At 37.8% G+C, this 18,563-nt stretch overlaps 1 protein-coding gene across 3 annotated transcripts in view; it reads left to right on the top strand.

Annotated features, from left to right (window-relative positions):
• TCF12 (transcription factor 12) overlaps positions 1-18,563 on the top strand; it is a 393,224-nt gene that overhangs the window by 250,420 nt on the left and 124,241 nt on the right. The gene's annotated exons all lie outside the window — the stretch shown is intronic.

The following is an 18,563-nucleotide window of genomic DNA, read 5'->3' as shown; positions in this document are numbered from 1 at the left end:
GGAGTCAAGTTTTGCTCTGTTTTACCTTCCTGATCTATAAAAATGGTTTTGCTAGAGAAAGAGTAGGAGAATGCTTTTTTTTTTTCTTTTGTGAGGAGAGGGGCTGGTGGAAGATTTCTAAGAGGTATATTAAAAAGGCTCAGAAAGTTTCATAGTCCTCATTAAACGAGTTCAGTAGTCCTCATTAAACCATTAGTTTTCAGACATTGGACAATAGGCAGTGCCTGAAAAAAGGAAAAAAAATCAGGGTGAGTCCTGCAGTTCTCCATTTTACTCCCTGGAGGAAGATTCCAGGCTACAGCAGTGGGAAGAGGAAATCAAACAGAATCCAACAGTCTTACTGAGTTGAGGAGACAAAGAACAGGATTCAGAGAAGCCAAGGGTAGGTCAAATTTGCAGGGCAAAAAAGAGGGAGCACAAAGATCTGTAGAGGGGTTCCTCAGGTTTTTTGGCTGAATGCTGATCTGTGCATGTGTGAGAGGAAACTTAACTTGAGACCAGGAAGGAATCACGAAAGGAGTAGGCTGAATAATTCCTGAAACTTACACAAAGCTGGGAGTAGTTCTTCTTTCAGCCAACCAAAGTGGAAAGATCTCATAATAAATGGCATTGTGTAGAGTACTCAGAAAGGTATTGTGTTGGTGAGGCTACATTAACCCTGGGCTAAAGGCTATTCTGGACCTGCTTTAGCAAAGCTTAAAGGCAACACTGGAAAAGTATCAAACTGATTCCAGTTTGACTTAACTGCTTACCAGAACAAAGTCCAACATTCTTTAAAGGAATACAACAAAATCTAGCACCTCAAAATGTGAACTTCATAATGTCTGGCATCAAAGCAAAAATTGCTAAGCATGAAAAGAAGCAGGGCACTATGTTCTATAACCAGGAGTAAAATTCATCAGTAGAAACAATAGAGCTGGAAATACAGAGATGATGGAGTTAGCAAACGAAGGTATTAAAATGGCTGTTGTAAATATGCTCCATAGCTCAAAAATATAGATGAATATGACGAGAGGAGAAATGAAAGATATAAAAAAGAAAAAAAGGAAATTCCAGAGATGAAAAATACAATATCTGAAATGAAAAATACATTGGATGGGATTAACAGCAGATTATTATTCACTGCAAAAGCAAAAATCAGTGAATTTGCAGACATGGAAACAATCCAAAATGAAGATCAGAGGATATATAGCTTCTATTTAGGGTATAGAGATCTGCAACACGTGCCATTTTCACTCTTTATGATGAGAAAAAATGAAAAGGCCTGATAAAGTACAAAACTCTTGAGTCCATCAGGGAGCTGAAATTACATGGCAATCATGTGACCTAAATTTCAAGGAGAAATGGTACACATGAACTGTACTACCTGTGGCAAAGCATGGGAGAATAAGGTATCAGAACACAAGAAGGTAAGAGGAATCAGTGAAAACTTTAAAGTTCAGCAGAAGCCCAATTGTTAGCAGAAGGTCAAGGGTTGGCAACATATCAGTTTGAAATAACTGGGAGCATCTAACAAAAGAACAGTTCATAAGGGGATTTCACACTCATTCTCAAACTTTTCCTCCTCAAACCTCCACTGAGTACTCACAAGAAAGATTGGGGTTAGAGCAGGAGACTGAAGAAGATGCCCATTGATAATACAGGCTTGCAGGTGCTGATCATCTATCATTATGGGCAAAGCAGGAAATGCATGCCAGCTTCCCTGGATCCTATGTACTTAAGCTGCTTTAGATGAGGCAACAAAGCCTCTTGCCCAAAGGACATAAGCTAAGACACATTGTGATTGGGGGAGGACAGAAAACTCATCTTAGACCTAAGAACCTACACTAAGTACAGGTGTCCTGCCTATCAGAGAGGGGTAAAAACTCCAACCCAAGGTCAACTTTAGATATGAAGCAGAGTTTTGCTCTTATAGGGAGGAAAGGTGAAGGACAGGAAAGCAACAGCAGTCTACCACTGGAGGAGGGGCGAAAGCATGGAGAGACACCCCCACTCGAGCACAGGTTTATAGGATCTGTTAAAAGCTGAGGATGAAAAACTAACACTCAGAGAAGTCCTACAGCAGCCCAGCCATATGCCAAGCACTAGGCAAAAGCAGCCAATCACTGGAGGGAGTTGAAGCTTCTGGTCAACTAAAGATAACCAAAGCAACAACAATCATACCCAGCTGAACTCCGGATTAGATTGACTAATTGCCTTACTCTGGAATAGGCACGCTCATTTCCAGGCCTAAATGCTATTTACCTCAGTATCCGCTCTTCTACACGTAACACCCTGCGTTCAGTCAAAATTATGATTCATGAACATAAGGGGAAAAAAACACATTGTCAAGAGGTAAAATAATCAATAGAATAAGACCTAAAGATGACTCAGATGTTGGAACTATCAGACAAGGACTTTAAAGTAACTCTGGTTAACATATTAAAGGATCTAATGGAAAAAGGTACACAACAAGCACAAATAAATGGAAAATTTTTAGCAGATAGATGGAGGTAGTAACAGTCAAATTGAAATGTTGGAAATAAAAGACACGATATAAGAGATGAAGAATTCTTTCAGGCTGTCAGTAGACAATACAGTTGCAGAAGAAATCAGTAAGTTTGAATATAGTTAACAGAAATCCAAACTGAAACAGAAAGAGAAAAAAGTGATAAAAGATCTATGGGACAATGTCAGTCTAATATGTTTGTGATTGAAGTCTCACATGGAGAAGGAGAGAGAAAAAAAATCATAGATATAAGATTTTAAAAAATAAAACACACACACACACACACACACCCCTAGAAGTATATTCCAACTGCTGAAAACCAACAATGAAGAGATCTTGAAGGCAGCCAGAGGCAGAAAAACCATGTATATACAGAGCAATAAAAATAAACTACAGCAGACTTCTTATTAGAAAAGTTGCAAGCATGAAGATGATAGAGTGACATCTCTAAAGTGTTAAAAAAAAAAAAACGCTGTCAACCTAGAATTATGTATACATTGAAATAGATATTTTTTCAGTAAGGACAAGGTAAAAACTTTTTCAGATACATGAAATGCTGAGAGAATCAATTCCCAGCAGACTTATGCTACAATAACTGTTAAAGTTCTTTAGGCACAGAGAATGTGATACCAGGCAGAAACTTGGATCTACACCAGTTTTTTCTGTAAAGGGCCAAATATCATGTATTTTAGGGTTTGTAGGTCAGACAGTCTCTGTCACAGCTACTCATCTCTGCCTTTGTAGCACAACAGCAACCATAGATTATTGCTTTATTTCAGTAAAACTTTGTTTACAAAACCTGGAAGCAGGCCAGCTTTGGTTCATGGGTTATAGTATACCAACCCCTGATATATACAAAGAAATGAGGGCTCCAGAAATGGTAAAAATGAAAGTAAATATAAAAGACATATGTTTCCTCATTTTTAATCATACTATAAAATAACTGTAGGTCTAAGCAAACATAGTAACACTGTATGTGGGGTATATAAAATATGTAAAAGCAAAAGGCATAACAACAATAACCCAAAGGATTAGAGGGAGGATTTTGGAAATATACTTTTGTAAGTTTCCTATGCTATTACATTATTACTTGAAAGTAGACCCTTTTAGCTAAAGATATATATTATAAATTGAGGGCAACACTAAAAAAAAAAAAAAAGTCGATAGTAGAGACTAAATGGAGTACTTGATCCAAAAGAAATAAAGAACAGATGAGACAGATAGTAAACATCTAACAAAACTGATAGATTTAAATCTGACCATATCAATAATCACATTAAATGTAAATAGTCAAAGCACACAGAGAAAAAAGAGATTGGAAAAAAAAGTTTGACTTTTTTATTCTCTATTTTCTAGTGATTTTTGCACTTACTTTAAAGAATAGGTTCTTCCCTACATGAAAATGTTTAAGTAGTGAACATCACATTTGTTTATACACTGTGGTAAACCTCACAGTGTAACAATGCTAATTCCTCCTTTTTACCTAATAAGGATGGTCTGCCCCCCGTCCCCCATGGGCTTCAGATAACAACCAAGGTATCTTGGACCAATGGCTTAGAACTATCAGACCCAAGGTAATCTCCCATAACCATTTTTTCCAACTCCTGGAAAAAAAGGAATAAGCAAGTAAAGGATTACATGCAAGCCTGTCTACCCTGTTTCCTCTATGTTATAGAATCTCCAACTCTGTTAAAATTCACTTTAGGTTGTCCTTCTTTTATGCTTTCATTTCTTTTTAAATTCTTTACCACCTTTTTCATGCCTTGCATGCTTTTATTGGTAAATCTTTATCTTTATTTCAGTTGTGAACAGAAGCTTAATTGTTTGTAGACCAGTGTACAGATTGTGCTAGAGAAATACCCATTCATTAATGCTAAGGGAAGAGTGAAGCCATTAGCTTTTAATGAATTTTAATGAAATGAAAGGCATAAAGAATTTTTAAAACTTTGAAAGTATCCACAAGTTCTCTTTAAATTATTTCCCTGGAATCTACCTACTTCTCTATTTAAGACTTTTTCCTCAAGCACTGATATTCAAGCACAGGATACACATTCATGGATCTTCCAGTCAGTGTATTTTTCTTTAAAATAATAATATTTAATTAGCCCTTACTTGTGTTTTTCCCTATTTTAAGCACTTTGTATATTAATACATTTTAACCTCACAAAAACCCAGTGAGGTAAAACTCTTATTATCCCATTGCAGCACTGAGGCAACTAAGGGACAGAGAGGTTACGTAATAATGTTAGTAAGAAGTGGAGTGGGAATTTAAACCCAGTTAGTCTGCATCCAGAGTCACTGTTTTTAACCACTGCCCCATGCCTCCTCTCTGATTTTATTATTACAGTTTTTTCTTCCTTTATTCTTTAATTTCTTCCTTTGTTTCTCCCTTCAACAAATATTTTACACAGACATACTTTAACTTGATTTGCCATTTATAATGAGTTGGATTGTAAAAAAAAAAAAAAACTCGGGCTTCCCTGGTGGCGCAGTGGTTGAGAATCTGCCTGCCAATGCAGGGGACACAGGTTCGAGCCCTGGTCTGGGAGGATCCCACATGCCGCGGAGCAACTAGGCCCGTGAGCCACAACTACTGAGCCTGCGCGTCTGGAGCCTGTGCTCCGCAACAAGAGAGGCCATGATAGTGAGAGGCCCGTGCACCGCGATGAAGAGTGGCCCCCGCTTGCCACAACTAGAGAAAGCCCTCGCACAGAAACGAAGACCCAACACAGCAAAAATAAATTAATTAATTAATAAACTCCTACCCCAACATCTTCTTTAAAAAAAAAAAACTCATTTTAAGTAGTTTGACTAACAAATGAATGCTAGATTATAACCCATTGAGAATTCAAGGCAAGCCTTTACCTGTTTTCAAACTACAGAGGTCAGATGGCAGTAAATTGCAGTGTTGGAGGCCACTCAGTGAAAACTGAATGTGTCATATTCTACCCTCAGAGTTCCCATCATGTAGCAAGAACCTTATTTAAATCTTAGTAGACCATAATGGGGATTTAAGGCTTTCTTTTGGGCTTTCTCCATCTGTTTTAAGAAAACAGAATAGAATAGTCTCCTTCATTTGCTACATATCTGTACATTTTCTCTGGTGTACCAAATGTGTTTACCTTCCTACATTGTATCAGTGAAGGGTGTTGCGCCCCAGTGAAAAGCCTTATTACCATTTAGAGTTTTTCTTAATTTGAGTAGAATGAAGTCTTAATAATTCTGAGTATATTAACTTCGGTTTCCTCTATTCAACATACCATATTCATGGTTTAAATATCTCAAAATGTATTAAACAGATGTTATGATGAACTGCCTATATACTTCATTTTTATTTTTTTATTTATATTTTTGTATATAAATTTATTTATTTTTGGCTGCATTGGGTCTTCGTTGCTGCGCACGGGCTTTCTTTAGTTGCAGCGAGCGGGGGCTACTCTTCGTTGCGGTGCACAGGCTTCTCATTGTGGCGGCTTCTCTTGTTCCCTCTTGTTGTGGAGCACGGGCTCTAGGTGCGTGGGCTTCAGTAGTTGTGGCTCATGGTCTCAGTAGTTGTGGCTCACGGGCTCTAGAGCTCAGGCTTTGTCGTTGTGGCGCACGGGCTTAGTTGCTCCGCGACATGTTGGGATCCTCCCGGACCAGGGCTCGAACCCGTGTCCCCTGCATTGGCAGGCGGGTTCTTAACCACTGAGCCACTAGGGAAGCCCTATACTTCATTTTATAACCATACATCATCATTATTCCAAAAGTCTCTACATTTTTTAGCAGCTTGTCTTCTTCCTTTTAGTACCAGGAGTGCCCAGATTTACATTCTGTCAGAAGAGGGTGAGTGATTAACAGCAAAATGATGAGGATGTCAATTTCATAGGATAAAAAACAGAAAGAGATCATCCAGTCCAATCTTGCCCCACCCCACCCCACCCCACCCCATTCTTTAGGTAAAGAAACTGAGGCCCTGGGAAGTTTAATGATTTATGCATGTCACACTGCTGATTCACACAGAGACAGGAATAGACCCTCCTGGCTCTCATTTCCATGCTTGTTTCATTTCACTACCCTGTTTCTGATCAGATAGTTGGTGAATGGTGGCAGTTCCATTGACTAGGTCCCTTTTTTCTATTCCAGTTCTTGCTGTCAAGGGAAACTAGCTAATTAACAATCATTTATTATCTGCTATTTTAGAGCATAGTTCTCTTAAACTGTCTCTCTGCCTCCATGTGGCTGTGTGCCATAGATACAGCCTTGGACTAGAATCTGTTCCTGGCATGCAAACAACACAAGTCTTGAATTCCAGTCCAGTGTTCCCTGAACAAGTGGCATCTGCCTTCTGGTCCCTGGATGCCATAAAAAAACAGACTCAGACAGTAACCTTGCCTGTTTAAGGTCATGGTTTAAATTAAAACAGCCAAAATACAGAAAGATGTGAGAAAATCATGGGAATTAACAATAATGAGCTTCATGTTCTGTTTATCATTGTATGATACAAGAAATTTCTGAGAGAAAACATTCATACAAGGATTTGATGAAAGCAGAGACAGTATGTCAGAAGGAGTAGATTATTTAAGTGTATGATTACCAAGATAGTTTGATAACAATGTTACTCTCTCTTCCCCCAGCCCAAGTTTTTGGTGATGTGATTTTTACCTGATTTTCTTTTTTTCTTTATTTTTTGGGTAGGAAGAGCAGACAAGATTAAAGCGTGTTGAAGGATTGGCTCAGTAGGATTGGCTAGAAAGTTGTAAAGCATCAATTGAATTATTTCAAATCCTTTTTTATTTAAGAAAGGCATAAACATTAAGATACAAAAGTTACCTGATTATTTTTAGAAAAAACATATTCACCATGTTTTCTCCTGAAATGCAGCCAAAGATGAAGAGATAATTCCTAGTTCTATAATTTGAATTGCTGTAAAAATGAAATGTCTTTGTTTCTAAGTTTTAAACAACATAAGGTTGGGGAAATGAGAAAACACACTTAAATTCTGAATCTAAGGCAAAGCAGTACAGATGTGAATATGTTTTCAGATACAATTTAGAAAAGCAATTATTAAGTAAAATGTCTGAGAGAAGTGTTTAGATTTTGATCTACCTGTAATGAGTACCCTGGTATGGATTCTGTATAGGGCACAATTGGACCATGAAATGGTCCAGAAAGTTTTGATAAATGACTAAAATTGATCAGATGTATTTTCTTATTCTACTCTGTTCATTCATCCCTAATTTCTACCTACCTACTTACCTCACCATCTCATATTGAATCCTGCATTTTAGTATTCTCTCTGGGCATTCCAATGTCTGAAAGGCAAACTGTTTTGTATAAACCTTCTCATCCCCGTCTATTTGTTTATGTTTAATTTGTGAATCTGATTTTTAGGAGGAGGGATGGAGGGAATTGGGAAGGGTAGCTGGATTGGTGAATGTTTGCACCCTGGACTGCTTCATCTCAGGTTTTATTCTCAAGAAGTCATTTCTGAAGTCTTTTCAGATTGCCCAGGTCTGACTGTGTGTTCTTATCAAGGATAATGAGATCCTTTCTTGGTGCCGTAGCAATTCTGCAGGATTGATTGGGAAGATGCTTATATTTCTGATGCCTGTCACAGGAAGTTGGTGCAAAGATAAGATGGAATAAGTGATGAGATAAAGACTGGGTTAGAAAACTGATTACAACTGGGAACTTGCTATAATCGCTGGCCTCTGTAGGGATCCTCTGGTTTATCACTAATCTCACTCACGCGTGGCATTTTCCTGTGCTGCTGCCTCATCATTCATAGCTGTGTGAGGAATCTGGCACAGAGTGAACAAGAGGAGGGCATAGAGAGTCCAGCAGCTGTGCTTGTTGGCACTAGGTATTTAAATATCTTCAATGTAGCCAGCAGCGTGCTTGGCACAAATGTTAGCCAATACTACTTAAATAAATTGTTGTGAAGAAAATAGGCAAGCATTTATGTTTAAAACCCTCCCTCTCTTTCCTTCCCCTTTAAAAAAAAAATCTGTTAGTTTGAGTTCCTTTTTAGATTTTTTTCCCTGTAAGTTTAAACAGGTTGCTACCAGAATGAAGACCGTAGTTCTGATATTTAGCATCATCCTAGGTTCTTTCAGACAAGAATTTCCAACTACTTTATAAGCATTGATTAAATGGTACAGGCCTGTGTGAGGTACATGTTACTGAGTTGGTTTTCCTAAAAGAGTGAGTGGGGCCATTGATGTCAAGTGACTTGTAACTTGCCCAGTTCACTCAGTGCGAGAAAAGCAAGAGCCAAGACATGAATCCAGTGATCAGAATTCCTAAGTCTCTGCTTAGATATACTCAGTGGCATTACAGATTTCCACACTTTGTAGGATAGCATTTTATGTTTCTCCAAGTGGCTACTGTGATTCAAATTATATGAAACCTTTGGTAGTGTTCACCCACAAAAAGGGAGGGAAACCTTCTCTATAAGTAAAGAGGATTAGGTAATTAATGAGTTTTCAGAGATACCCAAGGGGGTGGAGGATATTCTGCTCATAAAACTGTGATCAAATTTAGAATTGTGCCCAAATATTTAGATTTGCCTATGTAAGGATTTTATATTGTTTCTCTGAAAACTAAATATAGAAAAGCTCTCATGATTTATATATTGAAATATTTCATTTTGAATCATGGTAATGTTGATCTAGGTAATTTTTGAAACATCCAGGAATTCTCTTTCTAAGTTAAGCCTTTATCTTTTGAGAAAAACAGTCTCATGCTGCTCGTTTAAAATATAGTGATGCAGTTTTTTATTTAATAGATTTTGAGTTTGAATGTAAATCAGTATGCCTGAATGAACATTGAAATAATACTGGCTTTCAGACAAATAGGGAAACTGTTTGTTCTAATTTGTGCTGTTACTCATAAAGTCAACAGTTATTTCTTGAGTAATATCTACTCATTGAAATTACTAAATTTTGCTGGAAATTTTCAAGTATTCACTGGACTGCTGCAGAAATAAATGCTGATCCAGCTACATCTTCCATAATATCTTTTTCTCTGGTCATTCCCTCATAAAAACATTATTTTGCATTGGTAGGAAAAGAGCACATACAGCTAAGAGGGTATTATAGGTCAGGTTTCTCCAGCCAGTAGATTGAGATCTACAGGAGATCTTGAAAATTTATTGTCATATCTCAGAGCTTCCTTCAATCACTCCTTGGTATTAATAGGATATCTAGTAGGATGAAGAATACAGCTAGCAGTGCAACCAGCAGTGTAAGTAAAGCACCTTTCACAGTGCCTTGCACGTAATAGCTAGTCAGCAAATTCCGACAGCAACCTCAAGACTTTGAGAGTGAAGAAGAGGCAGTGGAAGCGTCCTACACTGCTGTGTACCCTAAGGAAGGTTCAGCAAAGCAGCTGGAGAGTTCGTGAGCCAAAGTTGGTCAACAAAGTAATGCCATGTCTCCCGGGAAGGGGTGTGCTTTACTTTCCCTACCGTACTCTGTCAAATGTGTTGAAAGCAAGTGGGCCTCAGTACAAAAGCAGTCATGGATTCTAGAGCACAGCAGCTGGAGCAGTTCCCCAAAGGAACTGACTTCAGGGAGTTAGTTACATTCCCCAAAGTAGGAGTTCTGCAAGGTGTGTTCTCATGGCTGGCACAGCAGTTAATTTTTTTAAAATTGTTTTGAACATATACAGACAGACAAATCCCTGCATTGGCCACACAAAACAATCTCTCAGGATGTCATTATGTAACCTCTGATCTTGTCCAACTTGTTTATTCTTATAGATTAGGAAACTGAGGCCCAGAAAGACATGATAAGAATAAATACTTTTATAACAGGCACTTGAAGCAAGATTAACATCATCATGTGCCCTTTGTGAGAACTGAAAAGAATAGCTATTACCTGTAAGTGTAACCAGCATAACTGCCCATGTTCTCATTACACCCAGAGCCAACCTCTGGAGTAGTTGGGCTTTGCTGCCAATTATTTTTGGAATGATTTGTCATCATTCCCTCTTTCAGCTGGAATACGTTTCACATGCAGTGCTAAATCAGTTGATTGGTAGAGACTGCTTGGAGGGCTCAATAGAGGAAAAATTTTATACTGTATTTGGGATCCACTAAATGTCTATGTATATGATTAGAATATAAGAATTGTGTCCTAAACCTCCAGTGGAAAATAATGCAGTATAGTATGCTGTTAAGAATTTGGTGTCAGATAGCCCTACATTCTAGTCTTTCATCTACTTAGTCTGTGACCTTGGGCAAATTATTTTTCCTCATTAGTGAAATGGGGATTTAATAGTATGTACCTCAGTGGGTCAGGACAATTAAAGCCATCACTAGCTTTCATCTGGATTATTTCAGTAAGTCTTCTAATTGGTCTTCCTGCTTTCATACTTGTTCCCCCATAATTTATTCTCCACACAGCAGCCACAGTGATACTTTTAAGATGTGGATCATCTTTTCAATAAAACAGTACTGAAGTCAACTGGATATCCCTATGGGAAAAAGTGGTACCTTAACCCCCTACCAACATACACAAAAACCAAATTCAGATTTAAGTGTGTGAAAGATTAAGCTTTTAGAAGAAAACATAGAAAAATAGATGTGTAACCTTGGAACAGGCAGAGATTTTTAAACAGTGCACACACCAAAGAATGTTAACCATAAAGGGGAAAATGCACAAATTGGACTATGTTAAAATGAAGAATTTGTGTTTATCAAAAGACACCATTGGGGGCTTCCCTGGTGGCGCAGTGGTTGAGAGTCCGCCTGCCGATGCAGGGGACACGGGTTCGTGCCCCGGCCTGGGAAGATCCCACATGCCGCGGAGCCGCTGGGCCTGTGAGCCATGGCCACTGAGCCTGCGCGTCCGGAGCTTGTGCTCCGCAACGGGAGAGGCCACAGCTGTGAGAGGCCCGCGTACCGCAAAAAAAAAAAAAAAAAAAAAAAAAAAAAGACACCATTAAGAGAGTGAAAAGGCAGCCTACATAAAATATTTATATAGATACAATAAAGGGTTTTGTATCAAAAATACGTGGACTCCTGGGCCTCCCTGGTGGCGCAAGTGGTTGAGAGTCCGTCTGCCGATGCAGGGGATACGGGTTCGTGCCCCGGTCTGGGAGGATCCCATATGCCGCGGAGCGGCTGGGCCCGTGAGCCATGGCCGCTGAGCCTGCGCGTCCGGAGCCTGCGCGTCCGGAGCCTGCGCGTCCGGAGCCTGTGCTCCGCAACGGGGGAGGCCACAACAGTGAGAGGCCCGCGTACCGAAAAAAAAAAAAAAAAAAAAAAAAAAATACGTGGACTCCTACAAATCAGCAAGTAAATGACAAATAATCCAATAGGAAAAAAGTAAGCAAAAAATGTGAATAACCATTTCATCATAAAATACCTGAATCTCCAATAAACATGAACTCATTGTGATTCACCAGTAGTAACTTGGCTGCTAAAAATGTCTATTAAGTCTCCCACTGCATTAATAAACAGATTTGCAACAAAAGAGCTAATCGTTAACACAAATCTCTTTACTAATAAGAATAGCTGGAATGTTATATAATATTCTGCAGAGTTTTTATTTTACTGTTGGAAATTCTATTTTCTGAGAGTTCTCCCTCACCATCCTTACACTTTGGCTTTTTAGTGTTATTCTTAAAATGTAGGTGATACAAAGTAGAAGGCAGTCATCAGTGAACCTTTTTTTGGTGAGACTCTGTGTTCAAAGTAGTACTGGTGGGAGTTGGACTAGGTAACCTCTGAAGTCTCTTTGAAAAATGAGTCTTTGATCCTGGGAAAGGTCATTTGGTCTTACTTGGTATTTATAATTACTCAGAAATGATGTAGGGGTCCTTTAATTCACCTGCACTTCAAGGAGTTTCCAAAATTGGAGTTTACTTTTACCCTGCTTAAAATCTGAACCCTTACAACCAGGGTTCCCAAAATTGGGTGTGGTACATTCCATCAACATAAATGACCTGCCAAGAGGATTCCTGTCATTTCGACTCTTTCCTCCACTCCTCTGGGAGTGGACATGCCTTCAATTTTTGAGGTGGAGTAAGCGTTAGAAATTTCTGGTCATGTTCTTCCTACCCCTCTTTTCTGGGGCTTCCAAGTATTTAGCATAAATTCAGATAGGTTAGGGTAACGTGATGAATCAAAGATGAAATTTAAAATAATTTTATTTAAGGAAATGAAATCCTGCATTTACGTTTAGAAAAATCACTTATATAAGTAAAGGATAGGGGCCTCCCTGGTGGCGCAAGTGGTTGAGAGTCCGCCTGCCGATGCAGGGGATACGGGTTCGTGCCCCGGTCTGGGAGGATCCCATATGCCGCGGAGCGGCTGGGCCCGTGAGCCATGGCCGCTGGGCCCGTGAGCCATGGCCGCTGAGCCTGCGCGTCCGGAGCCTGTGCTCCGCAACGGGGGAGGCCACAACAGTGAGAGGCCCGCATACCGCAAAAAAATAAATAAATAAATAAATAAGTAAAGGATAGGATGACTTGGTTTCTGTGGTTCAGTTTTTTTTTTTTTTTTAGTCTAATTTGTGCCCCCAAAAGGTAGTATGACTGTTAAAATTTTTAAAAGCCAGTATATTCTTATTCTTTCTTTTTTTTTTTTTTTTAAGCCAGTATATTCTTGACGGCACTTATGGAGTAATGAAACGCAGATAGAGTTATAAAGGAAGGCAGGTTTACCTGTTTCTCTTCTTTTGTGTCTTCTTACATTTCCTTTTCTCTCTGCCATTTTGTGTTTTTAGTCCTTACTTTCTAACCCCTTCTTTTTCTTTTGCTGATTAGGGGAAAAGGGCATTTAATTGCTTTTTAAAAAAATCAGTGAGTTATCTCTCTATCAGATGAAAGATGGGATCCTCTTTATATTTGGTTCTCACCACACTAGAAACTTCCAAGACTAGCTAGATTCTCACTGTTTAGGCCTTGGGCAAAGGAAGCGTTTTCAGCTCTGACCTTAGAGTTTACTCAGGTGTTTGATCAACTTGTCCCAATCAGTGCATATCCGTTTTATCCTTGAGACTGATTGTTTTCACAGCCTTGGGATGGCATGATCTGGGTCTAAATGAAAACCAATTTGACAACTCTTAAGCTGTACGTAGGGCAGAATACAGCTTATCTCCCAGACCACTTTTGTTTGAAAAATCACTTGCATTAAAAAGCTGTATTGTTCTCACATGGGCCACCTACTCAGAAGACCCATCTTCTGTGAAATGGTGGGTAGTTTCATCTCCATCTTTAGTATGATCAGAAGGTGCCTATTACTCCATTCAGGTTTGAATAGGGATCCCCTTCCTGGTTCAGTAGGCCTTATGGATTGTGTCAGCCCCAGGCAATTGTCTGTCCACTCTTCTGGAACCACCCACAGTGTGTTTTGTATCTGAACCTCAAGACACCTGACCTTAATTGTGAAACTTGTTTTTCATCCAAGTAGGGTATAAACTTTTCTACTTGTTGTCACCTATTAAGGGCACAGGCTTGGATCTTCATCTCATAACCCCACCATCTGTCAGATTGACTAACCCATAAATGTTTGATGGAATTTATCAAACTCAGATTCTTCTGTCTAGTCAACTCTCGGATATTTGTGATTGGGTTGGGGAGGAATGGGTTGGCAAGGAATGGGAATGAACTGTGCCTGTCAATCCTCAGCCTCAACTTGACTGTTGATTGTGTCCTGTGCCAAAAGAATGTAGGTAAAGTTATCTTTTGAAGAGTTCTTTATAGACTAATACTAACATTAGTTTGTATTTTTGGAGCTTAGGCAAGCAATGGAGAGTTGCAACTTATTGTTGTGAAATGTATGTTTTTGCTATGGAACAAGATAACTTAGAATTCTTTTTTTTTTTTTTTTTTTTTTTTTTTTTTGCGGTACGCAGGCCTCTCACTGTTGCGGCCTCTCCCGTTGCGGAGCACAGGCTCCGGACGCGCAGGCTTAGCGGCCATGGCTCACGGGCCTAGCCGCTCCGCGGCGTGTGGGATCTTCCCAGACCAGGGCACGAACCCGTGTCCCCTGCATCGGCAGGCGGACTCTCAACCACTGCGCCACCAGGGAAGCCCAGAATTCTTTTTTTTTAATTCCAAGAAAATTTGTTAATAGTAATGACTGCCTCTAATAGTTCATACATCTTATACAAACAACTGGGTAAAATAATTTCTTGAATCAGTAATTTGCTATTTCTTGAACAACTGTTATAAATCCTATCCAAATTAGTCAAACTCACCTGTCGTATCTTGAGCATTTCTCAGTTTGGGGTCAGAAAATACTGAGTCTGATTAATGTAAACCATGTAAGTCTAGGTACTTAAAATACTTTTGCACACAAAATACTTATTTATGAAATACGTGTTTGGCTTGATATACAAATATGTATATAAATGTATATCTTTCAATACATGTTGCTCTTCTCCTAGTGTTGAGGTTCTTAGGGTGGAGTCCAGAGACTCTCAGAATGGAAGGAAAATCAGTGAACTTGGACAGGGAAAAAATTGTCATTTTTATTTTTCCAGTCTCCAAGTAAAATTTAGCATTTCCTTCAATTTTGAATGAGGGTAGCAAAACAGTCCTGATAGTATCTATGATTTTTGTCACTAATAGAACAGATATTCTCATAGTATAATATAATTGTTGCAGATATCTTTAAACTGTCATTTATGATTTGAAATTACCATTGTTAATAGGCCTGGTTCTAGATCTTACTACTTAATGTGTTAATTAAAAGGCACATATATTACTACGCAGCAAATTTCTTTAACATTTTAATAACATACCAGTTTACTGTACAATACTACATATTTTGCTTTGTACTTTTAAAAACATTATTGTGAAGACTGCCAAAGAGGCCCAGGATGCATATGTGCCCACACACAAATAAAATCCCTCTGCTAGAATATCCCACTAAAATTTTTATAATATTTTTTCATAGGTGTTTCAAGGGAAATTAGGTATATTAGATATACATTAAGTTACTAATAGTTGTTAAATTGTATTCAGCTGATGTTTACTGTTAAAATTGTCCACATACTATAATTTATGTATAATATTTATGTAAAAGTAGTAACCCCATAATACAGTAGTCAGAAGTTTTTATTTGTCAGACACCTAAGATTAAACAAAAAGACATAGGATTCATTTTAATTCATGAAAAGAGTTCTTGTGAAAAGTAATTTTGAAAGAATTAAAAATTATTGTCTTTTAAACCTCAGGCTGAGTATGCATTATTATATTTCAGGAGTACCCAGATTTCTAAGTCCCTAAGAAATAAATAGTTCCTAACAAATTAAAGGTGAAATAAAAATGTATTTACATTTTGGAATCTCATTTGAATTAGGTTCATTGTCATTTTAAAAACGAACTACCAACTTTCCATTTCAGAAGGAACTTTTACTTTGAAATATTTTGAGCTTATATTAAATGAGTTTTCATTCTCTCTGGTCTGAATATCCTCTGTGAAAAGAAGAAGTTTAGAAATTTTAATAGGCACAGGAAGTAAGTTTTAAAACTTGACATTTTCTTAAACAGTCTATCTGATGGGTAGCCTCCACACAGATACTTAAATTAAGATTGTATTTGAAATCTGTACTTTATTAAAAAACAGACCTAATATTGATTTCTCACTCTGTTCCCTTTACCACCTCAACAATTAAAAAAAAAAAAAAAAAAGAGTCCTTACTAGTATATTTGAGTGAAAGTATAACAGTTTCAAGTCTTTACTGGTTGTTTGAGATAATGTTTCAGGAAGAATTTAAGGACTTGGTGAGTATTTCAACTATTAATAAGTTGATAGTGTATTGTGAATGACAACTCATTGGCATAGTCTTTTTTTTTTAACTTTGTGATATTGGTTTAAAATGTTACTGTCTTCCAATTCTGTCCTGCCAAGTGTATGAGACATGATTTGTTGTTTTTTCTTTTCATAAATTTATTTATTTTATTTTTGGCTGCGTTGGGTCTTCGTTGTCGCATGCGGGCTTTCTCTAGTTGCGGCAAGCAGGGGCTGCTCTTCATTGTGGTGTACAGGCTTCTCTTGTTGCAGATCACTTGCTCTAGGCACATGAACTTCAGTAGTTGTGGCGCACAGGCTCAGTAGTTGTGGCTCGCGGCCTCTAGAGTGCATGCTCCGTAATTGTGGTGCACAGGCTGAGTTGCTCCGCAGCGTGTGGGATCTTCCCTGACCAGGGCTCGAACCCGTGTCCCCTGCATTGGCAGGCGGATTCTTAACCACTGTGCCACCAGGGAAGCCCCATGATTTGTTTTTAAAGGCAACATTTTCTTAAAATTAAAGACATATACTGAGAATGATTTTTAACATCTTATAAACTTGTTTAATGTAGTTGATTAATAAAGTACTACTTGCAAATCATAGACGTAGGCTGTTCTTTATTTTTTCCCAGTGATCTCTCTGCCTGTTACGGTGTGTTGGCATATCCCTTCAGTCTCTTCCATATTCTGGGTCTGGCAGGGAGGGTTGTGTGTCAGAATTGCAAATGCATAATCCTTTAAGGATTTTGTGAAGCCACATTCCAAGAGTTGAAGTGTAGAGTCTAAAACTGTGAGGTATCACCTTGACTTTTATAAGCAGTCTTAATTGTGAAGGATATGTTTAAAGAGTTAGAAATGTTTTTCTTTTTAATTTCATATGTGTATTTTGCAAATTAAAATTCTTTACGTAGAACATACTACTTGGTGGTGATAATGTGAGGCAACTAGAGCACATTAATTAACCTGTTCTCATAAATCAGCATTTTTATGTGTTGGCATTCCTTCACGTGAAATAGGTGCTTCATCAGGAACAGATAGTAAGTGCGTCTTAAGACATATGCTACAATATCCTAATGGGCTCAGAAATTATACTCTTAATTATTAAAGTGTTTTCTAATGACTAGCTTTGTTATTACAAGAATTATTTTGTATATCTAAAGGTTCAGTAGATGCCAAGTTCAGAGTTGTAAGATTTCTACATCAGTTGGCCAGTTGAATACATCAGTGGGGTGCATACATCAGTGAAAATGATAGAATATTAGTACATATATCTCTAAGTTTTTTTTTAATTATGCACCCTATCAGTAAACAATTTTGAGCATCCCATCTATGTGTGCAGTTTTTTAAATTAATAAACTATACATTTTTATATAATCACAAGCTGATATCTCAGTGTATAGTATACAATTATGGTGACTTCATATAGCCTCAATAATTTTAAATATTTTGGATAACTTGTCAGATTTAATTACATTGTGTTTTTTTTACCCTGAAATGAAGAAAAAGAATTAGCTCTGCCATTGTCATTTTTACTTGTATCTGTCTTTGATATTAACATCAAACTCTGATCCTTGCAGAAATCTTTTTAAGCAGCATGTCTATTTGTGAAAGACTGTTTAGTTTAAAACTATATACTATTTGAAAATTGGCTTTACTGAACTTACTTAAACTCATGTGTATTGAAAAGCAAACGAGTAAGAACACTGCTGTCAATTGTCAGCACTGTGAGACACCTGCTCTCCCTCTCGAGCTGGCCTATACCATTCCTGATACTTAGCCATCTGCTTTTGAACTGTAAATATAATCCCAACAGGAATTCTTATACATTTCGGGGAAGAGTATAAATTGGCATGACAACTTCAGAGAAAGGTAATACTTATGAAGTTGAAAGTGTGCATTGTTTAACCCAGCAGTTCCACTTCTTTGTGTCTATCCTGGAGAAACTATTATGTGTGTATAGGACGTGCAAGGATATTTGTTTAAGCATTATTCATGATAACTAGAAAAAAAAGCAGAAACTGTTTTTGTATTTTTCAGTAGGAGAATAGATCAACTGTGGTTTTATTTGTATAATGGGACATTTTATAGCAGTAAAAAGTGAATGAACTAGGTGTTTACTTTTAACATATATCTCAAGATATATACCATGTAATCCCATCTGTTTAAATGTATTAAACACAAATAGTAATGTATATTGTTTGAATACATGAATATGTTCTAAAAGATTCAAAATATACATGGGAATCATATACCAGTTTTATGATAGTGGTTACCTTGTGGTCTGGGGTGAGATGTGAACTGTATCTTTACTGTTTAAATTTCTCAGAGAGAGAAGGAAAGGGGAGAG

The sequence above is a fragment of the Mesoplodon densirostris genome, chromosome 4 (assembly GCF_025265405.1).
Source record: "Mesoplodon densirostris isolate mMesDen1 chromosome 4, mMesDen1 primary haplotype, whole genome shotgun sequence".
NCBI classification, from domain to species: domain Eukaryota; kingdom Metazoa; phylum Chordata; class Mammalia; order Artiodactyla; family Ziphiidae; genus Mesoplodon; species Mesoplodon densirostris.
Note: the sequence above shows the minus strand (reverse complement) of the source record. Positions and strands in the feature narration are given on the sequence as shown.